The following is an 8702-nucleotide window of genomic DNA, read 5'->3' as shown; positions in this document are numbered from 1 at the left end:
GAAGTCAAAAACAGTCCTGGGAGGGAAAAAAGGAGAATTAACTTTAGTGAAACTAATTCTTTTTTTATCATGTCAAATATTTCCTTAATTTGAGGGATTTATTATTAATTTAAAAAGCGGAGTTTTTCAAGTACAGATTTCTCCCTTTGATCTTTGGGCCTCTGGGCCGTGAGTTCCCAGATGCCTGCAGCTGGTTTTGACTAAAGTGTTTCACCAGCAAAGACAGTCTCTGTGGCACAAAAATGAAACCACGGTTGTGGCACGTTGCATTAACACATCCCCATCGATAAGCTGAGATGTCAGGGCTTGCAAAGCCAGCGTGCTGGAGGTAGCTGACTTATTCATCTATCTGTAGCACACTGAGAAGGCGATTTAGGTCTTCTGATGTGTCTTCAAAGCGTGAGTCTTGTGGGAGAAGAGACGGAGCAGAGGAGCACGTGGGAGATTTGTCCCACAGCGGCAGCGGAGCTCCACCAGTGTTACTCTCTTCCCAGCAGGCTAGCTGGAAATGCGCCTCTTGTGCTAAGTTCAAAGAGTCCCGTGATAGGCCTGTGAGGAGGATACTCCTGGGGGTGTGGTGTAGGCTGTCAAAGAAAATAGCAAATAGCAGCAGGTCTCTCGACAGGAATTGTGGGGAGAGTTCAGAGCACTAGGAAGACTGTGAAAAGGGGTTTTACCCAACGAGTCAACAGACCTTTCTGACTCCCTATCACGCACTACCTACTACCTTAGGTTCCAGCTTCCAGAGATAGAACGTGGACTGTGACACACAGTGTCCCTGCCCTTGCTGAGATTACAGTCTGCTGGGGAAGACAGATAGTGCCCTGGGGTGACAAGTGGTGACGAGGAAATACAGAACGCACGGAAACACAGGGAGCAGCTGACTCACACTGGAAGCTCCGAGAGAGGGGACATCTAAGCGAAGGAGGAAAGGATGTGCCATCATTAACCAAGAGAAGAAGAGAAGTTTTGGTTAAAGATTGCAAAACCCACTAAAATGAAACTATGAGAATTAACAAAACACAGACACAAGCTACAAGGGCGAACACAATGGGCAGAAAGACATGTGGGCACTCTGGGAGGCAGCAGGTGACGACTCAGATACTTGGGTCCCTGACGTTCACGAGGCAGACCCAGAATGAGGTCCAGGCTCCTGGCATCAGCCTGGCCCAGCCTCAGCTGTTGCAGGCATTTGGGGGAGAACCAACCTGGTTGGGAGTATCTCTGTCCATTTCTCTGTCTTTCAAATAAAGAAAAAGATTTCAAATAATAAATTTGGAGGTCATTTGCATACTTGCTAAGAATTATTTTTAACTTGTTAGTTTAATCTATATTTGTCAGTCACTAATTCCTCAATACATGTTCATTGCTTGGCTTTCCTCAGTATGGGACCCTGGGGCTACAGGGATACACATGAACTTCTCTGATCTCAGGGACTTCACAATCAAGCAGAGGAGAACTTTGAGTGAGTGACAAAATATTAGATCAAACTGATTTTATGTGAACACAGCCTTGGCAAATACAAGTAAAGAAGTTCAATTTTCTGGTCTCTTTTTTTTTTAAGATTTTTTATTTATTTATTTGACAGGTAGAGTTACAGACAGAGAGAGACAGAGAGGAAGGTCTTCCTTCCGTTGGTTCACTCCCCTAATGGCCACTGTGGCCGGCGCTGCGCCAATCCGCTGGTTTCGTTATTTTCAAATTAATTCAACAAATGGACGCAGAGCATTTGCTGGGTGTGAGAAAAGAGCAAGGGGAGATAAACAAATCTCCATTCTTCCATCTAGGGGAAGACAGGCTCTACAGAAATGTTCACAATTTTCTTTCTTTTTTTTCAGCATCTGGACTTTATTCATGCAAGTGTTTAAAAACAAGCACCCATACCCCATTAGGGGGTGATGGAAGGGCAAGAGAGCAGAGCGAAAGGAAGAAATGACATTCTATTGGAAATAAAGCTCCAGGTTGATCCTGTAGTGGATTTCATAGTCCCCCAGCAGCGCATGGTCCTTAAAAACTGTATACCACTTCTTTTTAGGATCAATCTTGTTCCAATGGGTGCCAGTTTGGGCTACGATCAGTTTCTTAACAACCCCGATGGTGTCACTGGATTTGCACTTAACACAGACTTTCTTCCCCTGATGGTCATTGCAAACAACCTCTATCATCCTGGCTGAAGCTCAAAGCTCAAACCTGCAAGACACCACAATCTCCTGACTTAAGCAGTAAACCCTGACTAGAGTCGATGCTGGGAACTGTGCACAGTTTTCATCTCAGCGTCAAAATCAATGAACCACTAGTCTGAGTCTCTTCTGAAGGTGGCTGAGCGAAGGAAATGAAAGGAAATTTTGCATAAAATTTTTAAAAAGGACGGCAAGTTGAATGAGTTCATACCCTAGGGTGGACAATATTGAAGACTTTGGAAAACATTATTTGGAAACAACCTTTGAAAGTTTAAGCTAAAATAAAAAAGGTTTAGATAAATATATCCCAGAGAACACAAATAGTTTATGTCTTTAGTAAACTATTTACAATATCCTTTAAATAATAAAAACAGGGAAAGGATCACCAAAATGCCAAGATATTTTTGATAAACCACAAAGCTTTCTAACATACTCAGCTTCATTTTCTCACTAAAATACCAGGCAGGGCATGTGAAGAATTCTAGAAGTACTTTTAAAGCATCTAGAATCTAATGACATCATGACTAATATACACCAGGCTTTTGTGGAGAAAAAAATTCTTATTAGACAAACCTGGGAGATGTTTTTGATAGAACGCCAGAATTAATGAATGGAACACAGTAGGCGTTGATTTTATGTCATTATAAGTTAAGCTTGTTATTTTGCAGTCAAGGAATGAAAAATAAATATCAAACCAGCCTGACCTGCTCTCCTGATTTAATAGCTTAATTTCCAGAAATGCCAGTGAAAAATAGCACAAATGTTTGCTGAGGCCAATTCTTCTTTATTATAGTTCATCCATTTTCCCTTCTCCACAAGGAACACAGCACCTAACAGAGCTTAATTAAGTTTATATTTTACAGCACAAACTACATTGCCTTATAAGACAAAGCTTGTTAGGGGACAGAGAGGGGATATGTCTCAGGGTTCAGTCCACCAAAAAGCATCCCAGGATCCTCGCACCTGGTGGTCAGTGCAACAATGGGGAGTCTATTTTCACACATGCTACAAGCAGGAACATTTTGCACTAAGTCAAGGCAGTGCTGGGAATAACTGACTTCCATGTCAAGAAAGGAAAAATACCTCTGGGACACTCATGTTTAGCCCTCATGACACTTCCTTCCTCCCATAGGTTTGAAGTATCTGTATTCTTTCTTTATTTTCAACACTGAGAAAGGAACTCAGAAGGATTCTCCCTTGCCCCATTGCATGTGTTGAAGGCATCATCCCTCATGAAATTCCCTTCAGATAAAAAGGTGCTTAAATGTCTAGCAGTTTATTCTGTCAGAGGAATTAATGTGTCAGAGCCTCAGGGATCAGCTTGCTGTAACAACTTGCTTGCTAATGTTTTTTGAGAAGATTGGCTTGACCCCAGCAAAGTGACCGATTCCCTGTCAGAGTTAAGTGAAATATAAATGTTTCAAAGAAGATCTACATTGGGTATGTGATTCCAATGGAAATAAAAGCAAGGGGCCTTGCTGTGACTGCTCTGAGAAGGCAAAAATACAAGAATGAGTATTTCTGTTACAATGAGGTCAGGTGCGTATAAAAATAAAAGCAAAATAAGAGGCACTTGAGCAAATTAGAAGTTTCCCGTACTCTCAGGTAAACGAAGCCCAAATGGAAACAGGGCAGGTTGGGTATGAATGCTTCACAGTGACATCAGAGGGGCAGGCTCATCTCCCTGCTCCACCAACTCAGTACAGAGCTCAAGTTTTCAAGGTCAACCCATAATCAAAGATGGATGGCAGGGCTCCAGCCACTGTCAATGCACTCCTCACAGCAGGAAGAAGATTGGAAGGAAAAGCAAAAGGCCTCTTTCCCAGCCAGCTTAGCCTCCTTAAGCAGTCTTCTAAGAAGTCTCATCCATCCCTTCTGCTTATATCTCATTAGCAAGAACATAATTACAAGGCAAGATTCAGCTACAAGAAAGACTGGAAAAAGATCTTCTAAAGATGCCATTCTCTTCCTGGATATACTTCAGGATGTACTTACAAGAAGCCTGGTGTCTTAATCCACTTGGGCAGCTATAATGAAATATCATAATGCATAAACAACAAACAGGTCATTCTCACAGTTTTGGAAGCTGAGAAGTCCAAGAGCAAGGCACAAGCAGGTTGGTGTCTGGTAAGGGCTTGTTTCCTGGTTCCTAGACGGTGCCTTTTCACCATATCCTTACAAGTGAAAGAGGTGAGGGGTCCCTCTTGGGTCTCTTTTATGAGAGAATCAATGCCATTCAGGTGAGCTTTGCCCATGACGTAGTCGCCTCTCAAAGGCCCCACCTCCTGATATCCCACCTTGGCGGGTGGTTTCAACACATGAATTTTGGACACACACAGACATTCATTCTATAGCAGGTGAGAACAGATGTTTGGATAAGCATCTAGCTTCCTTTGAGTCTGGATTTTTTTTTCCTTGTTTATTTACCTTAACTTGTGACTATGTAGTGACAGGAAGAAAACTGGTGGTTGTTGGGGGATGGAGGGGATGGAGGGAGAGGGAGTGGTGAGAAAATCAATAAGGGAGAAGCAGAACCTAATAGGAATGAGGCTTATGTCCACTGTCTTGATTGTGGTGACAGTTTCACACTCTACACATATGCCACATTGTATGCATAAATATGCGCAATGTGCTGTGTGTCAATCACACCTCATTAAAGCTGCTAAAAATTTAAAGTGAGAAACTAAACAAAATGTGAAAATACACACACTCTTTCAGAAAACCATATCCTAGTCCTACTGAAAGAATGGTTATTCCCTCTTAGTTGGGGAACTGATTTTTAAATGCCCCTCTTTGGGGCCAGCACTACGGCGTAGCAGGTAAATCCACCACCTGCAGCGCCAGCATCCCACATGGGTGTCAATTCAGTCTTGGCTGCTCCACTTCCCATCCAGCTCTCTGCTATGGCCTGGGAAAGCAGTGGGAGATGGCTCAAGTCCTTGGGCCCCTGCACCCGTGTGGGAGACTCTGAAGAAGCTCCTGGCTCCTGGCTTCAGATCCGTGCTGCTCCAGCCATTGAGGTCATCTGGGGAATGAACAAGCTGATGGAAGACCTCTCTCTCTCTTTCTCTCTCTCTCTCTGCCTCTGCCTCTGCCTCTCTGTAACTCTGCCTTTCAAATAAATAAATAAATCTCTTTTAAAAGAAAACCCTCCTGAGAGAGTAAAAGATTCTTCTAGTAAAACCTGTGAACAAAGAAGAGATAACAATGCATCAGATAATCTACTGCACTGACTCATATGTAAAGGCTGCCAAATACAACACGCAGTGGACAGCAGAAGATGTCTTTCATTTAAAAATTTTGAAAAAGCCAAACTGCTAAAAAAAAAAGTCAAACTCTCCCTTTGGGATAGAAACTCATTAAGTATATTATCTTTCATTCTCCTCTTTTAAGGAGGCTTAAGTAGGAACAATCATTTATTTCACAGAGTGAGTAGCAGTGAGCAGACAATTATTGGAGGAGTCCAGTATCTGCCTTGGAGGCGGTGCACGAGTACATTCCAGCTAGTCTCCCATCATGGCAGCCACATCCATCCTTCCATTCTCTGTCATGATGAGGCTGGACCTCTGCAAGTCACAGATCCTAGACTCTAGTAGGATTCTGCACTGGCAGAGAATTAGGTGAGAAGGGAAAAGACAGTACATACATCCAGCAAAGGCTATGCACCCCCAACAGTGGACAGAGACGACTCCAGCCTCCAGCTTCTTGCAATGACCACTGTACAGGCCACACTAACATTGTTTGCCCACTGACCCACCCCCCTCCTAAGGAGTCCAGGCTTCTTCTGGGTCACGTCCCTCCTCGGAAATCCAAACTCCAGCTGGAGGTAACTTGGAGATCAGAGCACCAGCTGGAAACACTTCCTTCTTGGAGACCCAAGCACCAGCACCCTGAACGTTCTGAGCAGCAGTGCGTGGGCCCCTGTGCCTACTCCAGGTTCTGGGAATGTCATCAGTTCTGCTTGGTTCACTTGATCACAAGGGTATCCATTTCTTCCTGAAGTCCTTAATCTTAGGTTACTTCAGCATTCTCTTTTGCTCTCTCAAATTCGCTGTATCTATCTATCCAAGTCCCTCCATCTAATCCCCTCTGTTTGAAATACCAAGCACGGCTCTCTTTTTCTGATTAGGCCTTGACAGATAAAGGAGATTTTCTTTTTTTATTAAGAAACTAAAGATCTTTCATATTCAAATAAAAATGGGTTTAAAGAACATGTTTTCAGTCAGTATTAGAGTCAATGAAGAGTTCGCCAACTCAGTCGCCCTGGCTTTCTGGAAGAAAAGGATACACCTGATAACCATGTCCTAGACCAGTAGGCAAGCAGCTAGCTGCAGAGCACCCACACGAGAATCTAAAGACTAAATTCTACTCTGTAGCTGGGTCTCTGGCTCCTGGTTGATCTGGGACAAGTCCCTCAAACTCTCTGAACTTGCGTTTACTTATTTTCAAAAGGACAGAGCTCAGCTAAATTGTCTTTAGGTTTTCTCTCATTTTTGTTTTGTATGCATTATAAATCTTTCTACTTCAATCTTCTCATTTGAAAAATCATTGGCTGGCACCGCAGTTCAATAGACTAATCCTCTTCCTATGGCGCCAGCACACCAGGTTCTAGTCCCGGTCGGAGCGCCGGATTCTGTCCCGGTTGCTCCTCTTCCAGTCCAGCTCTCTGCTGTGGCCAGGGAGTGCAATGGAGGGTGGCCCAAGCGCTTGGGCCCTGCACCCGCATGGGAGACCAGGAGAAGCACCTGGCTCCTGGCTTTGGATCAGTGTGGTGCGCCAGCCGCAGCAGCCATTGTGGGGTGAACCAACAGAAAAGGAAGACCTTTCTCTCTGTCTCTCTCTCTCTCTCACTGTCCACTCTGCCTGTCAAAAAAAGAGAAAAATCATTAAAATAAATGGTAACTCTGGGCCGGCGCCGTGGCTCAATAGGCTAATCCTCCACCTTGCGGAGCCGGCACACCGGGTTCTAGTCCCGGTCGGGGCGCCGGATTCTGTCCCGGTTGCCCCTCTTCCAGGCCAGCTCTCTGCTATGGCCAGGGAGTGCAGTGGAGGATGGCCCAGGTGCTTGGGCCCTGCACCCCATGGGAGACCAGGAAAAGCACCTGGATCCTGGCTCCTGCCATCGGATCAGCGCGGTGCGCCGGCTGCAGCGGCGGCCATTGGAGGGTGAACCAACGGCAAAAGGAAGACCTTTCTCTCTGTCTCTCTCTCTCACTGTCCACTCTGCCTGTCAAAAAAAAAAAAAAATGGTAACTCTACTCCTCTTAGTAGATTATTTTAAAAATATTTCTTAATCAAAGTTTGAGGATAAAAACCTTCAACACAATTCATGAGCATCTTGCTTGGCACCAAGTATTATCTGAGTGCTGTGGAAACAATACATTTCTTGCCTTCAAGAACTTATAATGCTTGGTGCCAGAGCTGTGGTGTAGTGGGTAAAGTCACTATCTGCAGTGCCAGTATCCCATCTGGGCACCAATTCGAGTCCCAGCTGCTCCACTTCCGTTCCAGCTCTCTGCTATAGCCTGGGAAGGCAGTAGAAGATGGCCCAAGTCCTTGGACCCCTGAGCCTACTGGACACCTGGGAGCTCCATGAGAGTGAGCTCAATGCCTGACCCACACTGATGAGGATATGTGCCTGTGCATGTATGGATGTGTATGTGTTTGTGTGCACATGTATGTGTGTGTGCATGTTTGTATAGGCAGAGAAAACTCTCTGTGAAGGAGTCATAGCAGTAAATTGGAGTTATATAATCATTTGAATTTTCTACAATTAAGCATGAATTCTTTCTATAGTTTTTAAAAACCTAAAGAAACATAGAGGGATGTTTTTTAATTCCTATCCTTCCCTTTTATCCAACTGCTACTGACAAACATCATTTCTTCCATGGCCGTTCCATGGCCTCCTAATTTGTTTCTTTGCCTCCAGTCACTTCCTTCCTCAACTCTGCCCCTCAGTGCCCTTCTGGGTTACTGTCATCTCACTCTCTCCTTAGAAGTCTTACAGGATCAAGTCCAGCCCTCAGCTTGCCTCCTAAAGCCCTCCATAACCCGCTCCCAGCCTCCATCCCTCACTTCCTTGTTCTGCATACACACTGCCATTCTACATACACACTGCCATTCCTCATACACACTGCTGTCCCTAGAAAATTGATGCCTTTATCTTACCCTTTCTTCAACTTCAACTGCCTTTCCCCATTTCCCTTCCCCAGAAAATCTCCCCATAATTCTTTGTGCTCCATCTCAATGTTACTCTCCTGACTCAAGCAGAGCTGTCACTGCCATTCACTAGACACACCTCCATGTGAGCAATTCTACAATGAATCATAATGCATCCATGTTCCCAGCTTCACAAGACTCCAAACTGCCTCAAAGCATGCCCTTGTCACTCCACCCGGAGCATTGTCTGGTCTCACAGTGGGTGCTCAATTAATATTTATTAAATGAATAAGAAATCGATGAATAAATGCACTCAGAACATCTGTGACAAGTTATTTTGGTTTCCTTCTATCACTCCTCCCT

General features: G+C 44.4%; 1 pseudogene; it reads right to left on the bottom strand.

Annotated features, from left to right (window-relative positions):
• Positions 1–1940: 1940 nt before the first annotated feature.
• LOC108177920 (ubiquitin-like protein 5 pseudogene) lies at positions 1941–2165 on the bottom strand (annotated as a pseudogene).
• Between the last annotated feature and the right edge of the window lie 6537 nt (positions 2166–8702).

This window comes from Oryctolagus cuniculus, chromosome 4 (genome assembly GCF_051225735.1).
Source record: "Oryctolagus cuniculus isolate XC-2025 breed Fujian yellow rabbit chromosome 4, ASM5122573v1, whole genome shotgun sequence".
NCBI lineage: Eukaryota > Metazoa > Chordata > Mammalia > Lagomorpha > Leporidae > Oryctolagus > Oryctolagus cuniculus.
The sequence above is the reverse complement of the archived record's forward strand: the minus strand, read 5'-3'. Positions and strand labels throughout refer to the sequence as shown.